Here is a 22,715-nt window from a genome sequence, read left to right on the forward strand (position 1 = left end):
AAATGTCAAAATACTCATTTTGCAAGCGAGAAAAGACAGACACACATTCACAAGTTCAAGATCATAGAAAGTGGAGAAATCTGGATTTGACCAGGTCAAAATCTCAAGTTGGAATAACCCTGAGAAAGGAAGATGGAAGATAGACTTCGTACATGGACAGCGGTGGCCAGTAGAAGTCATATCACCAACATTCTGCTCATTCAGTCCCTGGTCTGAAGTGTCAAGTCTTAAGAAACTGTGGAGGCACAGTTTGTTGTTGTTTTTAAAGGTCTTGAAACCTGACACAAAACGTAGGGAATTTTTTTTTTAAGTAGAGAAATTTTATATGATCAGATTTGGAGTTAAAACTGGCCTGGCAAGGATTTTCTTCCAACAGATAGTGAAAGGACTTCATCTCTCAAGGGCATTCAGGATGGGGTCATATTGTGGGAGGGTGGGCTTTAGAATGCAGCCAAATGTGATGAAATTGGGTCTGCCAAATGGAGGAGATGCTGCTCTTCCTTAAAGCTGATCAAACCACACACACACACACAGAGTGGAATGAAGGATAACAGTAACTAGAATGCATTGACCTCTCCAGATGTGAACTATAGTTTTAGGGCATTTGATGTGTTAATTCACCTGTCTTCACATCAATTCTACGAGATAGACACTGGTGTTCTGTTTTAGGAGTGGGTAATCTGAGGATTACCCAAGTTAAGTAATTCTTTCAAAGTGATGGAAACAGACCATGAACCAAGATGCATTAGAGAATGGGCATGTGGGGAGTGAGGCATGGGACCTGGTACTCAAGTCCAGTAAGAGATGAAGATGAAACAGAAACAAAACTAGCCACAAAGACTCAGACACAGCAATAAGTAAAACACCATATATTGAAATCCTTTGGAGATGTTAGATCCTCTCTGAGCCCTGTAAAGGAAGTTCAAGTTAAATTTAACCAAGCACCCAAGTATATGAGTAATAAAAATAAATGTAATTAGCCTTGGTACCAGTGGCTTACACCTGTAATCCTAGCTATACAGGAGGCTAAGATCTGAGAATCACAGTTCAAAGCCAGCCTGGAAAGGAAAGTCAGTGAGACCCTTATCTACAGTAAAACACCAAAAATCTGGAAGTAGAGCCATAGCTCAGTTGGTAGAGTACTAGCCATGAGCCAAAAAGCTTAGGGACAGCACCTAGAGTTCAAGTCCCAGGACTGGCACCAAAAAGATGAGGGTGGGGTGGAATAAACAGTCATTCTGTTTAGGCAATTTGTCTATATTTTCTCAATGAAGCTGCCATTAAAACCTTATTTTGTAGGGAGGAAATTGAGGTCGGGGAGAGAGTTAGCTTGTCAGATCATACTTTCAGAGAAGTAGCAGCTGGAAATCTGGGCTAGGTCAATCATGAGCTCTCAATCATGATCTCCATCTACTTTTCTTATTGGAGAGAAAGAAGGTCTTGTGATAAAATGAAAAAGTGTAATGAGAGCATTTCACATAAGAATTTTTTTTGTGTGTATGCTTTGTTGTGAGGCTTCAACTCAGGGCGTGGGTGCTATTCCTCAGCTTTTTTGCTCAAGGCTAGCATTCTACCACTTTGGGCCACAGCACCACTTCTACACATGAACTTTTTAAACACAAAAGTTACTTTATATGCACTTGTAGGTGAATGTTGGTATTACCTGCAACAATACTGGCTACATAAACATGGATTTGATTATTAAGACTTCTGCTTCAAGCACTGTTTACCATTAGCCCAGATGCCCCTCAGTGGATGAAAGAAAATGAGGTATATATACACAAAGGAATTCTATGCTTCCATCAGAAAGAATGACATTGTCCCATTTTGTAAGGAAATGGAAAGACTTGGAAAAACTTATATTATGCAAAGTAATCCAGATCTAAGTAAACATAGGCAGCATGGTTTCCATCATTTGTGTCTATAAATCAAGTAAATCTAATAGATAGTAAAGGACAAATAATTGCACATAGACATGATTAACTAAACAGCACTATCAACATTCACACAGTGAGGCTGCAGGAGGGTATTCTTGGGAGAAGATCACAGGGGCTCCTTAGCTGCATGCATGGGACCATATGAAATGATGTTTATCCAAATGAACAGGAAATGGAAACAAGAGAATTTTTATTGTATTGTTTGCAGTTATTTTCTTGGTTATTTTTCCTCCAGTTTATTCCCTTTTGTCACTATGTTTGATTTCTGTACCATTTGTGGGTTGTATATAAGTTTATCTGACTTGGGGAGAAGAAGGGAAAGCACAGAAATGGTGGGACACAGGTGACCCAATTCAGCAGAGACACTCACTACACACTATGTTGCAAATGAACTACACAACCTGAGGGGGCAGGGACAGGAGAGAGAACACTAGGAGAGAATGAGGGAATGAGTAACACTGTTCAAAAAGAAATGTACTTACAACCTTACTTATCTAGCTGTAACCCCTCTGGACATCGTCTTTACAATAAATTTTTTTAAAAAAAGAAAAACTTCAATGAAGGGAAATGATCAGCATAACTAAAGCAGTCAAATAGAAAGAGCTTTCTATTTTCTGACACAAGCAAGTCATGTCACAGTTATTGGAGAACAGGAGAATCATAGAGACAAGAGTCAGTAGGCCTATAAAACCTGTTAGAAAATCAATACTCAGGAAATGAGATTTGACATACGCAAAGTCACCTTAAAGAGATGTACTTGAATAAAGTGCAAGGTTAAATCACCCTCATATACCCGGAGGTGTCCTGGCTATTTTTATTAACCAAAGCTCAAGCTATACCAACTGCTAAATGTCTGATTCACCTTCTGCTGTCAGTCAAGATATAGGCTAAGCCATGTTACCATAACATGACCTCCCTTGACCTGTGGCTTATAATAACAAAGTTTGTTTGTACAGTCATCAAAGGTTGGCTGCAGTCCTTCTCCACACAGCCCACACAGCAGGGCCCAGCCAATGAAGAAGCCTCAGCCTAGAGCATGGTGAGCAATTGGCTCAGTCTTCAAGCTTCCTCCCAGTCCTGACACAAGTCATTCGTGTTCACTTTTCATGGAGCAGAGCTAGTCATATAATCTCACTGAAGTTCCATGATGGAGCCTGTAGAACATTGGAAATTGGCCAATATTTAAAGGAAAAATGTGTCCTTTGGGTGGGCAGTGATGTTCCATGTAGAACACAGAAAATTCAGAGTCAGAGAAGTGAACACTACTGGTAACCCATCTAGGCCCTGTGCAGGGGATTAAATGCCTGAGAGGTCTATTGGGGACAGGCCTCCACCCTGAAGGACCTCCTTTCAAGCAACAGCAATTACCTGTGACCTGTCCTGCCTCAAAGATGAGCAAAGAGAACAGGACAGTTAGGTCTTTGTAAGTATCCATTGCCCACATCCTCACATTCACATAATGTTCTGGCTCTGCTGAGCTCTCTCTTGAAACAGTGGACTTAAAATACCCTTCAACGATAATTAAAACACCATGATATTGGCATGGGGATGGACAGGCAGATCAATAGAAAAGAACAGATAGCCCTAGAATGTATAAAAACTTAATTTATGATAAGAAAGGCTTCTTGGATCAATGAGGAGCAAAAGAATTATTCAGCAGATGGCATTAGGACAGTTGGTTAGCAAATTAGAAGAGAAAATCAATTTCTAGCCTTAATTCATACAACACATCGACATAACTTTAACTCCAGATGGATTAAAGCATCTGAGAAATAAACATTTGTAAAACCATAAAATGGGAAAATTCTCTTCATTCACACCCATCCACCCCAACATAATTACTTCTAAGCTTGTACTAACCAGAGAAATCAAAGAGGAGAAACAGATTATACAACAATTTTGTTTTTTTAAAAAGTTTATGTCAAAACAACTATCAAGTCAAAATTCTGCCTGGTGACAAATGTTTACAGATAGACAAGACTAACATCTGTTATCATATAAAGAATTAATAAGCAAATAGAAACATTTTATAGTCAGTAGAGAAAAACAAAGGGCTTAAATAGATAATTAACTAAAAATGACAAAATTACAACACCCACAAACACAGAAAAATATTCAAAACACAGGAGCAATTAAAGAAGTACATTTAGCTAGATGCCAGAGGTTCATGCCTGTAATCCCAGCTATTCAGGAGGCTGAGCTCTGAAGATCGTGCTTCAAAGCAAGCCCAGGAAGAAAAGTTTCCACGAGACTCTTATCTCCAATTAACTACTCAAAAACTGGGAGTAGTGCTGTGGCTCAAAAGCTGGAGTGCTGGCCTCGAACAAAAGAGTTCAAGGATAGTGTCCAGGTTCTGAGTTCAAGCTCCATAACTGCCAAAAACAAGTACATTTATTATTAACCCTGAGGGCTACCGCACCAATGGCTTGTGCCTATTAAGCTCATTACATTAAGAAGATCCTGTTTTGAGGCCAGTTTGGGCATAAAAAGTTCATGTACATGAGGCCCCCTTCCTAATGAAAACCTGCATACATTAGTATGCACCTGTTATCTTGCTTAGATGGAAAGCCCAACATAGGCAGATTTTGACCAGGTGTGGACTGTTCAGGAAGGAAGATCCTATCTCCAAAAATTGTGAGGAAAACTGGAATTGGTGGCATGGCTCAGTGGTAAAGAGGTCCCAGGTTCAAACTCCAATACTACTGCTGTTGGTGGGGAGTTCTTATGGGAGAGATAAGTTCCCATTCAAGGAGTGTCCTTAACCATTTTTATTTGTTTGGTATGAATTTTTGAGGGTTTCAGTGTGGAGCCCAGCTAGCCTTGAACTCTCAATCTTCACACCTCTCCTCCAGGCCACTGGGCTTATAGGCACAACTGGTTCCACACATTTTGATTAGAGGTTTACGTTGATATAACTCTTTCAGAAACTAATTGGGCAATGTAAGTCGACAGTTAAATATATTAATATACTCTAAATTTTCTTAATTTTCAAAATTTATCCCAAAGAAATAACATTTGATATGGGGGGGGAAGTTGCTGAACATGTACAAGCATATTCATCTCAGTACACTTATCTATTGAACATTTAAATGGGCAGAAATTCAAGCAAGAAAGTTGAAATGAGTTACAGTAATATAGGTGTACTCAATGACCTATAATTACATGCAGACTTCATGTCTATAAAGAGTTTTTTAACAAGTGGAAATGATTCTGTTTTGAAGTACTTAAACCAAGAAGTTCATGAAATAAATACATCAACAATATAAAATTGTACAAAGCAAAATCCTGGGATGAGGAAATCAATGTGTTTTAGATGATGCACTTCTCTTCCTAGGTTTCTATACATTTTAATTTTACTCTAAAAAGCATGTGTTGGGCTTCTTTTTTAAGAGGAAAAAACCACCAGCATCTTAATGTAACAACTGAGTGCTGAGGGAGTTTGCTGTCACAAGGGTCAAAGTTATAGATACATGATCCCCAGCAGCACACTTTCCAGCTTGAATTTCTAACAACAAAAATAAATACAAGTAGCTGATCCATAGGAAATGTGGATGGCTCCTGGCTACGTGGAGACCTGGGGCCAGGTAGATGAGGGCAGAGGAGACAGGAGGATTGTGCTAATCTTTCCCTTTGGTCCCTGGGAAGCATTTAACTCTGCAAGTCTTGTATCTGTCCCAAACTTTCTGGTACACTCGGCATGTCACGTTCAATCTCCTGAAGCCCTCTCATGTTAGCAGCATTGGTGGAAAGAAAAGAGGTTGTTGGCTAAACTCATTGTTTCATGGTTGGCACATCTTGACAAAACTGAAATCTCAAGGAAGGCTCCAGGATGTATAACCTGCAACCTTTGAGTTATGTATGAACTGCAAATTCAAGCCAGAAGAGTAGATGCTAGTAGTAGCCTTGATGTTAATAATAAGGCATTAAAAAGAAATGGAGCCACTTCTTTCTTTTCTTCTAGAGTTAAATTATAACACTCACAGATTTCAAGAGAAGGAAGGAAAAAGATGGTGATGGCAGGACATAGCAGTATGGCAGTTCCTCAAAAGACTAAACATAGAGCTCCCCTATCACCCAGCAATTCCACTACTTGGCATTTATCCAAACATCCAGAAACAAGAACATACTAAAACCACTAGCACAACAATGTTCATTGAAGCAGTATTTACCATGGCAAAGATATGCAACCAACCCAGATGCCCCTCAGTAGATGACTGGATCAAGAAGATGGGGTACTTGTACACAATGAATTCTATGCAGCTATCAGAAAGAATGACATCACTCTATTTGTAAGGAAATGGAAAGACTTGGAAAAAAACCATATTAAGTGAAGTAAGCCAGACCCAAAGGAACATAGGCTCAATGGTTTTCCTCATATGTAATAATTAGTAGAGGATTACAATAGCTCAAAGCCTACATACATATAGGTCATATAGGAAGAGACTAAATGAAAGGATCTCTAGGATATAGAAACAAGACCTTTATCTTGTGTGATTGTTGTTCTTAATGTACTATGTTATTTCTCTTCTCTTTTTTTGCACTTATGGTTAATTTCATCTTGTTACTGTATCTGACTTTACCTGGTATATTGTATATAGGTTTCTTTGTTTATTTAAAGTAGGAAAAGGAAGGGGGGAAAACAAGATGATTGGGAGGGGATGAGGAGAGAAATGGAGACAAAAACATGAGAAGGGGTATCAAATGTGTGAGAAGTAATGCGCCTACTACCTGGCAAATGTAACTATAACCCTTCTATACATTACCTTGACAATAAAAAGATAAAGTAAAAGAAAATAAAAGAAATTTAAAAATTAAAAAAAATCCCACTTGGAAAATATTTCTTTCTCATACAAAACTAAAATAGGGTCAAAACTAAAATGCTGTCAGTCGGGGCTTTCCCTACATGTGGTCCCTATGTGCAATAATTATACTGGGATTCCATACAATATGGTACTTTCTAGAACGTCAGACTTCATTTTGTGCAAAGTATTACCACAAAGTATAAAAACAGGAACTTTCAAGACTCCGGAAGGCTAAGACCCCAGAGTTGTTCCTCATCTTTTCTTCTGTGTTCTGCTTATGAATGCAAGGCATGGGGTGGCCCAGATTCCAGAAGGGCTTCTATGGACTCTGCACCTGAACACCCAAGGAAACCATGGTTCCATCACTAGGGACCACGATGTAACTACTTACCACAAAGGCAACTCCTCTCCCTGGTCAGAAGAATCATTTACTCAGCAATGCAATCACAAAGTGTATATAAACAGAAGTACAAATTCTGGCAAAGTAACAATAGCAGGAAACTGCAATCAAGCAAATGGCCCTGACCATTAGCTAATGGCAAACATGGGTTGGGCCGCAGTTTTCTTGTGAACCCAAAGGCCAGGCAATGCCCCTAACAATAGACTGCAGGATGAGCTAAGTAGACATCTGGTTGAAAATGTATGCTCTGCTGGGGTGTTTTGCCTTGAAACAATTAGGTGACTGTTGAACTTACATGTGTAGGTTGACCAATAATTTGGTGGTCAACCTTGAAGATGTGTGGTCTCTCAAGTAATTATTCCTGTTCTTTTAAATACTACCCTGCCCATGTTTATAGTGGCAGTATCTCATCTGTCTAGGTATTTGAGTGAATTTTAGGTGAGTGCTTTTCTTTTATCCTTTCATAGTTTCAGTTTCCTCTGTGTTGTTTCTATCTTAGGGTTTGGGCTGTATCTTTCATGCTAGAAGCATTCTTTAGATGCTTGGGAAGCCTTAATTTTCTGTTCACATTTAAATGTTCTAGAATCAGATGTTTATTGCAATTGTGTGTGGGGGGAGGGGAGAGAGACAGAGAGAAAGAGAAAAATACAGCTTCTTGATTGTGAAATTTACTGTTTCAATTGTTTTCAATGTTATTATTAGATCTCTCTGATTAGGTGGGTCTAATTCCAGCCAAGAGCTCTCCCATATCCTACCTAATGGAGAAAGTCAGTTTGCCAAAATTATGGGAGTCAAGGAGAGAAGACTGGAACTCGGGGAGGACATTCAGCCAGCTGTTCCAGGGGGAGATGGACGGTCTGTCCAGGAGCCATGGCCCAATTCGTCTGAAACCTCATGGAAAAGGCTCCAATGCTAGTGATCTCCATACCTCGATTGGCCACATTTTGGCACTACACCAGGATTGAGCCAGCTTCCTCCAATCCCCTACTGGGATCCCCACAGCTATTCAGAGCCTGAAAAAATAATCCATAGTGCTCAGACTGGTAGCTTCAAACAGCTCACAGTTAAGGAAGCTATGCTGAATGGTTTGGTGGCCACTGAGGTGTGGATGTGGGTTTATATCAGAGAAATCATAGGCAAGCAAACATGGTTGGCTATGATGTTTGAAGACCAATCTTAACATCTGATTCTATTTGATTTATTACTTGAGTGTTCTTGGACATATGTTCAGAGTGTTATCTGAATAAAATAAGATGAGTCAAAAAAAAAGGCTGATGGGCCCGGGAGTTTGGCCTAGCATGCACGAAGACCCGGGTTTGATCCCTATGTACCACATACATAGGAAAAAGCCGGAAATGGTGCTGAGGCTCAAGTGGTAGAGCTCTAGCCTTGAGAAAGTCCAAGGATAGTGCTCAGGTCCTGAGCTCAAGCTCAGGAACTCTTGGCACCCAGTGGATACAAATTTCTGAATCCTGAGCTGTGGTGAATGTCCGCGCTTTAACTAATCATTTAAGAAGGGCCAGAACTGCCCACCTCAGCAAGTGATAGACAAAGATCTACTGACTACTTCTGACTTCTCCTCAATTACATTTCCAACCAGTCTTCTTTTTTTTTTTTTTTTTTTTTGCCAGTCGTGAGCTTGAACTCAGGGCCTGGGCACTATCCTTGGACTTTTTCAAGGCTAGAGCTCTACCACTTGAGCCTTAGCACCACTTCTGGCTTTTTTCTATATATATGGTACCAAGGAATCGAACCCAGGTCTTTGTGCATGCTAGCAAGTACTCTACCACTAGGCCAAACTCCTGCCCCCAACCAGTCTTCTTTTTAACTTCACTGCCTGTTTCCATACCTGGTACTGTTACCAATGTTTGAGAATTTTGTGTTTCTCGTATAAATCTGCTAGGCAAGCAGCTTTCCTTGCTGTTCATGTAAGATTATCTTCTCTTAAGACTATTAAGTCAATGGTATTTTTAAAATACCCAAACTAGGCCATAGGTATATTCTGCTTATTCTACAAAGTAACAAGAAAGTAGAATTCTTCCACACTTAAATCTGGGCTTTGATCTATCAAATTGTTTTGCTTATTTTGATGTTTCTTTTATATTTACACTTTACATAGATGCTTATAAGTAGATTAAATGCAACTTAAATTTGAGTGTCTTTCAGAATGTGTATTGAGTGAATAGACAGTCTTAATATGGATTGCTAATTTGGTTGTTAAGAGAAAAAGTAATAAAAGCCACGAGCCTTTCAAAAAAAGACTATTAAGTCATTTGTTCTCTTTGTATCCATTTTCCAACTTCCACAATTTTGTGGTTGGTATCTCTATTCTGTGTAAGCCTTTTGCGGGGGGGAATCTATTACCAGTCCTTTTAGTGGGGTTTAAGAACAAGTCAAAGCATGTTGAACCTCCTTTCATTGCCCTAGCATTTGAGCAAAATCAGTGTTCTTCATACATCTGAGAAGTACTTACTTAGAAACAAAGGCTGCTCACTGCTGGGCAGTGATGGAGAGAATGTGGCAAGATGAAGACGAGTGAGTGATTCACAGCCTTCAGCTTCAGCCTTGTCACCCAGCACTTCAGCTCTGACCCAGACCTGAATAGTTCTCACAGCAAAACCTAAAGGCCCTAATAGATAATTGGGATTCAATTCCTTTACATCTCACTTCAGAGACTCCTCGTTAATAAGAATTCTCCTTGAGGGTTTTGGTCCATACATTCTGAGGAGGCTCAGTCTTGCTTATCTTCATTCTTTCTTTTATGGTACAGAACCCAAGCCACACGACCTCAGGCAGCACATTATAAGACCAACAGCACAATCCCTGGATTTGTGTGTGCTCCAGACCTGCCTCGGCCACCCACAAGCTATAGATCCTAAAGTTAACTTCCTTGCCTCCTGTGCTTGTTTTTTCCACTGCACGGAACATAATATACATGCATTCATGTGTGAAACATCCGTTTAAGATAAAATTAGCAACTATAAGGAAAAGGGTTAAACGATATCACACACAAAACAGTCAATAAATTTAGCAAATGAATGGGAAGAACTATGTATATTGCTATACATTTGGTTATTTAATAGCAATCATATGCACAAGCAATCAAACAGACTTCTATAATAGATTGCACAAAGTGCTCTTGCACATTTTAAGTAATGTTAAATCCCCAACACAGGCATTTCCATAAGTAACTGAAAAGTCCAGAAATGGTCCACAGACAGGGTCTTGAGAAGGTATCTAGAGCTACATAAATTTGCAGAGCCAATACAACAGAGAAGCAACAATGGGTGGCAAGGGAAAGCTCTACAAATTTTCTAATAGAAGAGCCTTGGAAGAGAATCCTTGGGAAAGTATCTCTACAGATTGCCCTGACATTGCTCAGATATAGCTGGGGTCACAAGTTAAGATCCAAGTCTTTACTGAGGCCAGCCAACTGCTACACAGATGGAAAAGAAGAAAAGCCCCAAGAGAGAGACTCACTGAAAATTTGCAGACTGAGCATGTGAGAAACGCTCTTCCCTCTTCTCTAAGAAGACCGCAGCACTTTGTTATCTGTGCTGTCAAGCTCAAAGATATCTTCCATCCAACTCTTCCCAAGCCTTTGAGAGCTTTGTTTTTTTCAAACCACACTTCCTGTCATGTTGTCAACATACAATGTGGATTTGGGCTAAATGACCCTGGATCTTGATGGAACACACTGTCACTTGGACATGGATAGGAAGCAGATTTAAGATGTAGGTCATCTTTCAGACCATTTCTCTATCAAATGATTTAAAACCCAAGGGCTAGGGGTGCCAAGAGACAGCCATATATCTTTGCTTGGAGGTTTCCAGGGCCCAGAATAGTGGGAACACCTTCTTGGCGCTGTGATTTGTGTCTAGAGTCCCAGAACAACAAGTAAAATGCTTTGGTGTGAATCACACTTACTAATGAACAGCTCTTGTTGGCTTTTTGCCTGAGAAGTGTGAGTTTAAAGACCAGCTAATTGCTGTAGATGACAGGTGGAGAGTGTCAAGCAAAGTTGGTAAGGACATGTGTTTAAAAGGTTTCCTTCCGTTTCTGAGGTGATTCATTGCTCCTACAGCCTTGTTTCCTGAAGAATTCCAAAATCTACAGGGAAAATGAATAAAATACCTGACAATTCAGTGCCAAACAAAAATATGTAATTTTAATGGTTACCATGAACCTGAACACTTTGCAGTGTTCTATGGATTTCTATGTTTCTGGATAAGTAAATAATAGAAAATAATGGCCTTTATTTGGTTAAAACAATAATTCTCTAATGATATAATAGGACACCTAGTTTGAGAAAATTAACTTCTCTAATTTTTTTAAATTTGAAAATAATTTTGCATATACAGAAAGGTTGTGGTAATAATAATAATAATAATAATCCTTATATACCTTTTACCAGGCTACCTGCAATGATAGGTCTAATATAACCATAGTAAAACAAAATCTAGGAAATTTACATGGGATTAATTTTTTCTAGCTTTCTGTAATGGTCCTTTTCTGTTTCAGGACTAATTATAGTATTTCATATTACATTTAGTTGTCCTACGTCCTTAATTTCCTCCAATATAATATGTCTTCCCTTGTATTTCAGGATATAGGCATTTTTGAAGAGTATTGGTCTTATTTTGTAGAATGTCCCTTAATTTGGCTTTGTGATGCTTTTCTAATCCTAAACTGATATTCTACATTGTGGGCCAGGAGATCACAGAAGTGCCATGCCCTCCTCAGAGGAACACAATGTCAATAAGTCTCACTGCTGATGGTGTTAGTCCCAGTTGTTTGGACAAGGTGGGTTTGCCAGTATTTCACACTATAAGGTTACTACTATTTTTCCCATTGTATATACTAAGTATTCTTGGGTAGTGACTTCTTTGGAACTCTGAATTATTCTGCTCCTCTCAAACTTTCACTCATTACTTTTATCAACCAATGATTGACTGTACCTCATTATTACAGGATTTATAACTTTTTTGCCAGTCCTGGGCTTGAGCTCAGGGCCTGAGCACTGTCCTTGGACTTTCTCAAGGCTAGAGCTCTATCACTTGAGCCTCAGCACCACTTCTGGCTTTTTTCTTTGTATGTGGTACCGAGGACTCGAACCCAGTTCTTCCTGCATGCTAGGCAAGCACTCTACCACTAGGGTAAACTACCGGCCCCTTAAAAATCTATTCTGTAAAGAAGATGTGATTCTCTTTAAATGAGAGATACCTAAGTTTAGATGAGAGCCTACAAAATTAAACTGGCCTCTCGTGGAATCCAAATTATTCACCGTAGGAAGCAATTCTATTATTCTTAGAAATTCTATTATTGTTATTACCAGCTGCATTATCTCCACCAACATCATTACTAGCATCATCACTGTCAAGACTAAAGCTTCCTGCTGTAGGCCTGAAATAAAGAAACACAGCTCAAGCAATGTTATTCCACCAGGAGGCAGGACAGAGACCACTCTTCATATCCCAACACCATGGGCTCTATGTGTTTCTCTTGACTGTTTCTAAAACATTTTATGGCCCAGAAACATTGAGACCCACTAATGAACAGACGTTGCAAACCCCTTTCCAAAAGACTGTAACAATTATTCTGGGGTTTGCTCCTAATTGTATTTTGCTGGTTAAATAGCACTCTCCCTAAATATGCTTTGACTGGTGACTTGACACTGGACTTCACAGTGCAAGAAGTTGGAGCTACGGTCATTCAATTCACTACCAACTGACAAAAAAGGCGATGGAATACATTCTGCTTTTTTATATGAACTTTTTTGTGTGTGGGGGGCGGGTCATGCGGCATGTACTTGTCCTGGGCTCTGTCCCTGAGCTCTTCAGCTCAAGGCTACCACCCTTCCCCTGGGCCTGGGTATTGTCCCTGAGCTATTCATCTCAAAGCTACCACCTTAACCCTTGAGCCACGCCCCACTTCTTGTTTTCCAGAGGTTAATTGGAGATAAGGGTCTCAGGTCCTTTTGTGCCCAGGCTGGCTTTGAACCTTGATCCTCAGATCCCAGCCTCCTGAGTAGCTAGGATTACAGGTGTGAGCCACTGTGCCTGGCTATATGAACATTTTTTGTGTGTGCAAGAAAGGTAGAAAACAGGGCTTACTGTCTAGTGATGGTCACACAACCTCATTTATTTTTTGAAACATTTTGAAGTCAGGGAAAGATAAAGAGGAATAAAGTCCACATTAACATTTACCTTCCTATTCCAGTTTAAAACTTTTAAGTCCAGATAATTTTTTATTTTAATCAATTCTATTTTAGTCTTTTCCATTTAGTGAAATAATGGGTCTTTTCCAACATACATCTTGAGGAAGAAAAAAGTATTCTGCTTATTGTCTTACCCTGTTCTGTTGTCCGTCTAGCTACATTTAATTCATCAGCCATATTGTAAAAGTTTTTCAAATGCCTTATGTTAAAGTTTATTTATGCCATCTCTACCTTGATTACTACCACAAATATGCTTTCTTTTCAAAGTTCGAAGTGCTTTTAAAAGAAGAAGGAGGAGGAGGAAGAGGTGGAGGAGAAAGAGGAGGAGAAGGAGAAGAACTTAAAAGTCTTGTCCAACACCACACACCATGAGCTGTTTTCTTGTGGTTAGCTATCTAGACACAGTGCTTACTGGCTGATGAGATCTGTCTACACTTCTTATCAGGCTGTGTGGCAAGCCGTGTAAGTTCTGCTAGTCCTATCTGAAGCACTGAAACTTAAGAATTGTTTGCTTTTTAAGCCAAATCAAGGGAGATTTTAAGTTAAACCTTCATGAGCATCACTTAAGCTCAAATTCCCATTTGTAGGAAAGACATTTCTTCTTAAACACTAACTTCGCCTTCTGAGGTTGATGGTGCTCACACTGGGAAATGCAAGTGGGAATTAAGATGGATTAAGGAACAGTAGGTTCTTTGAAAGGGAGATGAATGGTAGAATTTTACAAAATCTACAGCCTTTCTTACTTTTCTAAGAGTGAAATATTGTACAGAACCACAGAACGTGTACGCATCATCTTCTATGTCACCTCTGTGGGGCTATTGGAGGTGAGAAGGGAAGAAATGACCTCTTTACTATAACATGACACTACACATATGTGTAGTATACACATATGCTCTCAGAAATGTGGTTACATTGACTACTGATCAAAACTATTGTGTGTCCCCACCACAACATGGAAGAACAATTCTCATCCCACAGACTCTGATTTGGTCATAAAATTCATGCTGGCTTCATGGTAAACAAGGTAAACTATATTCTTTACATCTTATGTCAGAGTTTAGCACCAATACTCATGTTGAAACATGAGATATTATTAGTCATCATACAATAAGAGATTTTACATGTGCTCCAACTCTGCCCTAGCTTCTTTTGCTTCTTGTATCTTTGTCATGATACAGGCCAGTCTGTGTCTGAGGATAGACTCGGTTAGAGCAGACCTGAGCTTAATCTGTCACCAAGAAGAACCTGTGGCTGAAAATAGCCTTGACTAGCTGCATCCAGCTGAGGCCGGCCTGGTCCTGCCAACCTACCAAGACCTGAGTGACTATACATGAATATCCTTTTAAATGATGTAGTGTGGTTTGCTACATGGTGATAGCTGGCAGTGAGAGTAATTTGAAAAGAAATGGAAAGAACCATCATAAGGAGGGTGCATGAGAGTACCTGGGCTGGGTGTGAAATGGAAGTCTTGTACCTACCATTCCTTAAAAGGTCTCAGTTCCCACATGCGCCTCCCAGCATGAATATCAACCATGAAATGCAAGCTTCATGTAGAAGAGAAATGCTTTTCCCACAAATAGCTCTTATATAAATGCTTGGGCTAGACAATAAGATATACACGCACTATACTTTATGAAAAATCAAAATAAGAATTTCAAGATGGCAGGATCATGGCTGAAGTGGTACAAGCACTTGCCTTTCTAGTATGCATGGGCACGCACGTGTGTACGTATGAGTACATACACACATGTACACAGTCTCTCTCTCTCTCTCTCTCTCACACACACACACACACAAAACACAGAAGGTGAAAGAGACAGACTTTCAAGAGTAATGTTGGCTCATTGTGCCATTTTGATATAACCACTAATGTGAGAAATAATCAGCAAAACCTGTAACCACCCTTTATACCCTAGGATGACATTTTAGGAGGTTGGGAAAGGACAACTGCTAAGGAAAATATGTTTTTACTTGCTTTCCATGTGGATAACTGTCTGTGATTAAAGCATTTCAGGAATGGAAGGAGACCTTAGAAGAGGAATTTCTGGCAGCCAAGGCTCTACCTGATGCCAGCACAATTATGGAACTGATCACTTTTAAAAGATCGTGTAAAATGTACATAATGCATGGGACTAAATTTCATCCTTACTGTAATTATATGGGCAAAACCTGTTGCTATTCTTCTTTAAAATATTTTATATACAAGGAAATAGGACTTGCAGAAAAATCAAGGATTTGACCCTGTTATTCAAATCAAGTTTACTGACTCAAACCCTACAAGTCTTTGCAGTTGAAAACAAATGCAGTAGAGCTCAGATTAGGAAGCAAAGGCCCTTCGTCATTTGAAACACCAGCTGAATTAAAAGGTTAAACATTAAGAAAAAAAAGCTTTATTAGACTAGAGTCAAGGGCAGTACAAACTTTTCCAAGTGGAAATGTAAAACATATGGAGTCAGGGGCTCAAAGACAGAAATAAAAAAAACTGCACCCTAAAAACAAACAAGCACAAAAGAGGAGAAGAGATTTCCGAGGGTGCTTTTGCAGAAGAGCAGCTCTGTTCTGTGTCACAGCTAGAGACAGAGGACACAGGACTTCTTTCAAAAATAGTAATAATTAATGGTTTCCCATTAAATCTCTAACTTAATCTCATCAGCATAATAATTATAAGTGTTTTCATAACTTTTTGTATTATTACAGTCTTCTAATACTGTTTATAACTTTGATTCTTCTAGAATATTCTGGAAAAACCATACTCCTCTCTTCAGCCCCAGTCCTGGCTGATCTGCATAGACACAAACACATGAGTACAAGATTCTCACAAGACCATGTATCCTTGCAGTGTATTGAACTTCCTACCCATATACATGTTATGTGGGAACCATCCTTTTGCTATGTGTGGGACCTTTGGGCGATTTTGATACAGGATCAATGGTCAATTCACTCTGGGTTTCAGCCCACTGATGCAAATAGAGAAACACCTGTGGTTTATAAAAAAAGGACTACATTCAGCACCTGAAAGACAAAAGAAGACTTTTATGTTACCTGTACTTGTATGCAATCCACAACCAAGCAGCTGATTTGTCCAATGTTTTCCTTCTAGACTTTCTACTTAAGAAGTGGCAACTAATATGGAAAATTTGACAAAGCTATTCTTCAAACAGGCCCTTACTCAGCCATACAAGAACAAAGGGGCCATCAATGAAATCAAAGGGCAGCTCATTTGAAACAGATAAAATGCATTTTTGATCCAGTATATAATTAACTTACAAATTTGCTGTGCAAGAAATTGAGACAAATGATTTGATACATTTTATTTTAAAGACTAAGAACACGTGTTTCTGCACTTGAGGTGGAGGGAGTTGAGAAGGTTCACCTGTCTTTGTTTACAATGAACTACCATCGCCTCCTTTATGTAAGTGTTTAAAAACCACCCTAGCCATCTACTTTGCTATTATTTCTTTTTGTGGAGCTCGAGTGTATAATAGAAACTTTTTTTCCCAACATAGGGGAATGGACTTGGAGACTCATGTTTGCTAGGCAGGAGCTACATCTCAAACATGTTTGCTTAATTTTTTAATTGTCTCGCATGTGTTAGACTTCACTCTACCTATGTATGCTGACACAGAGTTGGAATTACATTCCTACACCACCACATCCAGGCATTTGTTGAGATGGACTCTCAACAGGATGACTTCTTGAACTCTGCCTCTTGAGTAGAGATCATGGTTCTGGATGTGCCACTGGAGGAGAGCCTGTCATACATGGATGCAGAAGGCCATACCCTCATAGTCACTTTCTCCCCTCCCTGCTCAGGACACAACACCACAGGTGGCAACACAGAGGAGAGAACATGATGATGTGCATGGAGGAAAGAAAAAGGAAAACATTTCCTCCCCAAGTCCTTTCTTCATCAGTATTTAAAGTCACTGAATGAAATATGGTACATGCCCATAAGAGGTATGCTGCTTAATCCATAAATGCAACACAGCCTTGCCAGACAGGGCAGGATAAGAAATGCAGGAGCATAAGTGATTGTGGGGGACTTTGGAAGGAAGCATTTTGAAGATCCAAGAAGGCTGCATGGATGAGGAGCATTTGAGCTAAAACTTGAATGGGAAGCATCAAGCAAAGGGAAGTCCCAGTGTAAGGAGGAATGATGGAGAAGGAAAAGAGCCAAGGACTAGGAGGGTGGTTGGTGATCCAAAGCTGTTGGAGCATGGAGTAGCAGGAAGAGGTCAGAGTGGACAGTCTGTGGGGTTTGAAAACAAGAGTCTTAAATATGCATTACCCTACTTGTATTCCTTAAGCAAATAACTTGAGCACTCTTTATCAGAATCTATGGATGTTGTTGGCTTTCTCTTCCAGAAAATGGACGACTTGTCAATGGTTTTGCTGTGGCAAACAGCTTGTGGTTGGCTATACAGAGGAGGCCAAAGTGCATAGGGTTTTCCATGCCAAGGGAAACCCTCAAGCAAAGAGGGACACAGAGGAGCTGGTGTAAAACTAGTGCAGCCTTTAGCTACAGTATAGATCTCTGTTCTAATGGTCACTGACCCTATAGTATAGAGGTGACTCACTAATTACTAATAACCATAGTATTCTCTTCTTTCTTCATAGTTATTAGTACACTCCTACCCCTTTCACTGAACTTCCTGTTATCAAAATTCTTTTTTTTCAATTTTTTTATTTTAATGTATTGAGGGATTACAGTAATATTCACCAGATAGAAGGTACATTATGTCTCACATATTGATACCCCTTCTTATGTTTCTGTCCCCATTTCCCTTCCCTCATTTTTCCCCTTCTATTTCAACTAAACAAGTAAACATCTATATAATATACCAGGTAACAAAGTGGGATGCTGAAACAATATGAGATTAACCAAAGGGCAACACAAGAGAAGAGAGAAAAACATGGTACATTAAGAAGAACAGTCACTCATAATTAAGCTCTTGTTTCTATGTCCTGGAGATCCATTAATTTAGCCTAATCCTATATGGCCTTATGTATCTAGGGTTTGATTTATTGTAATCCTTTGCTAGGAGAGTTCTAGATGTGTACTAATTATTACAAATGAGGGAAACCATTGAGCCTATGTTCCTTTGGATCTTACTTCACTTAATATGATTTTTTCCAAGTCTTTTTATTTCCTTACAAATGGGGTGATGTCGTTCTTTCTGATGGGAGCATAGAATTCCATTGTATATAAATACCACATCTTTGTGATCCAGTCATCTCCTGACTGAGGGGCATCTGGGTTGGTTTCATATGTTTGCTATGGTAAATAGTGCTGCAATGAACATCGTTGTGCTAGTGTCTTTGCTTCTGGACAATTGGGTAAATGCCAAGTAGTGGAATTGCTGGGTCATAGGGGAGCTCTATGTTTAGACTTTTGAGGAACCATCATACTGCTTTCCATAGTGGTTGAATGAGTTCACACTCTACCACCTGTTATCATACTTATCAATATGATAACTTATCAGTACTCTGACTTTGGAACAAATCAAGCTAAGGTACTCTTTAATTTTCTGTTTCTTTGTCCAACAGGGATAATAGTGTCTTCCTAAATAATTGCAGGAAATGGATAAAATAATAATCATAATAAAGGACCTAATAGGATGCCTGACAGAGAAGGTGTTCAAGAATATCTATTCAATGATGCCAAAGATCCTTGGATTTTAGGTTGGGAATCTGGAAAGTTCTTCCATGAAGCACTCTGGCCTTCTTTGTAAATCCATGGCCTTTGGTGAAGGATAGGATAATGAAGTTCTCTAGTGTCCCCAGTATCCATTTCTGTATCTATCCCATTTACATGAAAAGACTGAATGTTTCCTCCATGTGACTGGTTGTAGCTGATGGCTGTGAGTGGGAGTTAGTGGGTCACTTCTAGGTTGGAGCATTTATTAGTGTGGGGTCTTCCTGTTCCTCTCTTCCTCCTGCATCAAGAAATGACAAAGTCCTCATGCACGGAACTTGGGATACAAAGTGGAAACACTACAGCGTGATCCATATCCTATAATCTTTGATGTGAAGGTAACAAAGATTTGTTCAAGCTACTGAGATTTGGGGAACTTTTTGTTATTTCAGCACAACCTAGTTTATTAACTAACACAAGGAAGATTCAGGAAGACTGAAGGAAAAATTAGTAAGGAATCTACTTCAGGTCTTAAGTACAAAGCCTAAAGTAAAACCTAGAAAATGAGATATAAGGGAGAGAAATAAGAGTAGTTTCCAAGGAAGAAAAATCCTTAAGTAGAAAAAGGAGAAGGAAATAAAGATGACTTTAGGGCTCAATCTTAGAAAACTGGAATGAGGATGGTCAGAGGACAAGCAGATGTCAGAGAAATGTATCTAGCAGATGACAAGAGATCAAAGAAATTCTATGTCATAGGAACAAGAGAAGCCTTCCACTTCCCTCTCCTTATCTGGAACAGAAGCAGAAATTAACAATGACAAGAGCCACATGGGTTTCCAAGGATCACTTTTTTCTTTTCTTTTCTTTTTCTTTTGTTTTGCTTTGTTTTACTGGGGCTTGAACTCAGGGCATAGGCACTATCCTTGGGCTTTCTCTCGGCTCTTCCACTTGAGCCACAATGCTACTTCTCACTTTTTCTGTTTATGTGGGACTGGGGAATTAAACCCAGGGATTCATGTATGCTAGGCAAGCACTCTACCACTAGGCCACACTCCTAACCCTCAAGGATCACTTTTCTAGCAGATAATGGAGCCAGTTATAGGCCTTGAAGGCTACAGCAAGTGCTCTTCCTATCCTGGACTACTGCTCCAGTACTGAAGAAATACCACATCTGCTCTGCACAGCCAGAGGAAGGGTTGCTCAACAACTTTCTTAATTAAACGTCGTCTAGACAACTGAATTGTGTAACTTACAAGGGTGTGGAGGAATAAATGTTTGTCATCTTTGTGTTTCTTATAGTCTGAGAGGAATTTATCACAAGAAAATTTCCACTTAGGTTGTCCTAAGCTTCATTATAGAACTGGAGAGGACTAATAAAAAAATTCCTCTATTTTCTCACCTTGTTAGATAAAAGCTTTGGGACCTCAAAACTTCACTTTCACCTTAAATATGATCTACTCAATCAGATTACCTGAAGGTTTTATAAAATCATTTAGTTTTTCTAGGCAAAGTGCAGTTGGGAAATGAGGGCTCTATATTTGACCAGAAGATAAGAATAATATGCATAGCAGAGAGTATGAACGTGGAGGACCTTTCTTTTTCTTTATCAATGAGTTTTCCCCATTTTTGAAATTGACCATCTTTCTTTAATAACCCTAAAGCTCAACTATTTTACTAATTACTTTGAAACTGCTAGAGATGTCCAGAAAATTGAGTAACACAATAAAACACCCTTATCACATACTTAAACCCTTTTATCTCTTTTGTGAAATCTAAAGACCATCTAACCTGTGCAGTGAAATTTCATTTATGTAGAATGCATTAATAAAGATTTCTAATAAGAAATTATACTGAAAAAGCTGTTGGTAATGTACCTTTCAGTTTTATAATTAGTTCTGTAATCTGTAATCAGATGATTTAAATCTAATATAGTTAAATTACAAATAAGTAATTTCTTTTTCCAATAGGAATCATTATATCTTTGAAATTTTCCAGTGTGTTAATGAGTTCTAGACAAATTATTGTATTTCTCATTTACTTTATTCCTAAAAGTTAGCACAATACTTGGCATTTGGGACTTACTAAATAAATAGCAGCTGCACAAGTGAATGGATGCACAAACATGAATAAGTGATTAGCAAAATAACATTACTTTGCTACTTTCCCACTCCTGGCTTAAATGACACACATAGGTCTCTGTTCTGAGACTACATCCATTCCATCCATTCCTTCTGATTGGCTGAGCATCCATTAGGGTGGATGGTACTTTCATCTGATCAGACATTTAAATAGGAATATGCCTGCCTCTAAGACTCCTCATGGGAGAGTCAGGAGATATAACATCCACACTGTCATGCCTACTCATCTTTCCAGATTGATATGTGTAAAGAGATCTGTACTGAATCCACTACAGACCAGTCTATGAGGTGTAGAATAGACACTGTATACCTTACAAAATTCCAAAAGGTAAATGATTTATCCCATTTTACAAAGAAAAACTGTGGCTCAGAAAGATCGAGAGGCCGGGAGCATAGCCTAGTGGTAGAGTGCTTGCCTAGCACGCACTCTGGGTGCGTAGGCCTGGGTTCAATTCCTTGGTACCACATATACAGAAAAACCCAGAAGTGTTGCTGTAGCTCAAGTGATAGAGTGCTAGCCTTGAGCAAAATGTGTGCAAGGACAGAGCCAAGGCCCTGAGTTCAAGCCCCAGAACTGGCAAGAAAAGAAAAAAAAGAAAGGAAGAGAGAGCAAGGGAGGAAGGAAGGAAGGAAGAAAGGAAGGAAGGAAGAGATCAAGGAAGTGGACAGAAGTTAGAAGTCCAGGAGGTAGAATTGTAAAAACGTCTATCACCTATGCCACATATACAAGTAGCAATAGTGATAGCTCAAACAAGATATCTGTAAACACCGAAGCATTATGCAAACATAAGCATTCTCATTATCCTAATCTGTCAATTCAGCCTCATAGACAACTGTTGTCTGAAGCTGATAATTACCATTCGATATGTCTATGGGGTTCTATGCCGTTGTTCTGTGACAGGTACTGCCATGTCTGCTGGGCTCAAGTCCTTCCTGGTTTGTTTAAATTGGACACAACTCTCTGAGCATGCTCACACAGTGACTCAAGAGTAATGATTGCTTACGGTTAAAATCTTGATAAAAGTCAGGCGCAGTGGTTTCCACCAGTAATCCTAGTTACTCAGGAGGCTGAGATCTGAGGATCAAGGTTCAACGCCAGCCCAGGCACAAATGGACCTGAGACTCTTATCTCCAATGAGCCTCTAGAAAATAGGAAGTGGAGCTTGGCCCAAGGATAGGGTGGTAGCCTTGAGCTGAAGAGCTCAGGGATAGTGCCCAGGCCAAGTTCAAGCCCCATGGACCCACAAAAAAAAAATGTGCATAAAGTGTAGGAAGATGGTGCTAGTGGCACAACACATCCAACTCAGATACGCAACACCTCAAGGATCTTTTCTACTAGGAGCCTATCCATAGGGCAAGTAGGAAGGAGCTCAGGCTCTCCTAAGTCTTAATAAGCATCAATTGGAAGCTTCATGTGTTCCAATAGGACCTCACTGAGCAAACTGCAGGGCTGGAAAAGAAGAAAGGAGAGGTAGCTAAGAACAAAGGGGACTGTCACACCTGTCTCAGGTCAAGCTGCTGTTCTGTTACTTTACCTTCCTGCTTCAGTTTCTTCAAGATGGCCTCAGGAGGATGCCTGCTTGAAA

General features: G+C 39.5%; 1 protein-coding gene and 1 pseudogene across 1 annotated transcript in view; one reads left to right on the forward strand and one right to left on the reverse strand.

The window, feature by feature from the left end:
- Egflam (EGF like, fibronectin type III and laminin G domains) overlaps positions 1–22,715 on the reverse strand; it is a 165,095-nt gene that overhangs the window by 119,652 nt on the left and 22,728 nt on the right. The window lies entirely within an intron of this gene.
- On the forward strand, positions 8,010–8,306 carry LOC150064566 (ATP synthase F(0) complex subunit g, mitochondrial pseudogene; annotated as a pseudogene).

Source organism: Megascapheus bottae, chromosome 4, assembly GCF_031878675.1.
Source record: "Megascapheus bottae isolate mThoBot1 chromosome 4, mThoBot2.hap1, whole genome shotgun sequence".
Lineage (NCBI taxonomy): Eukaryota > Metazoa > Chordata > Mammalia > Rodentia > Geomyidae > Megascapheus > Megascapheus bottae.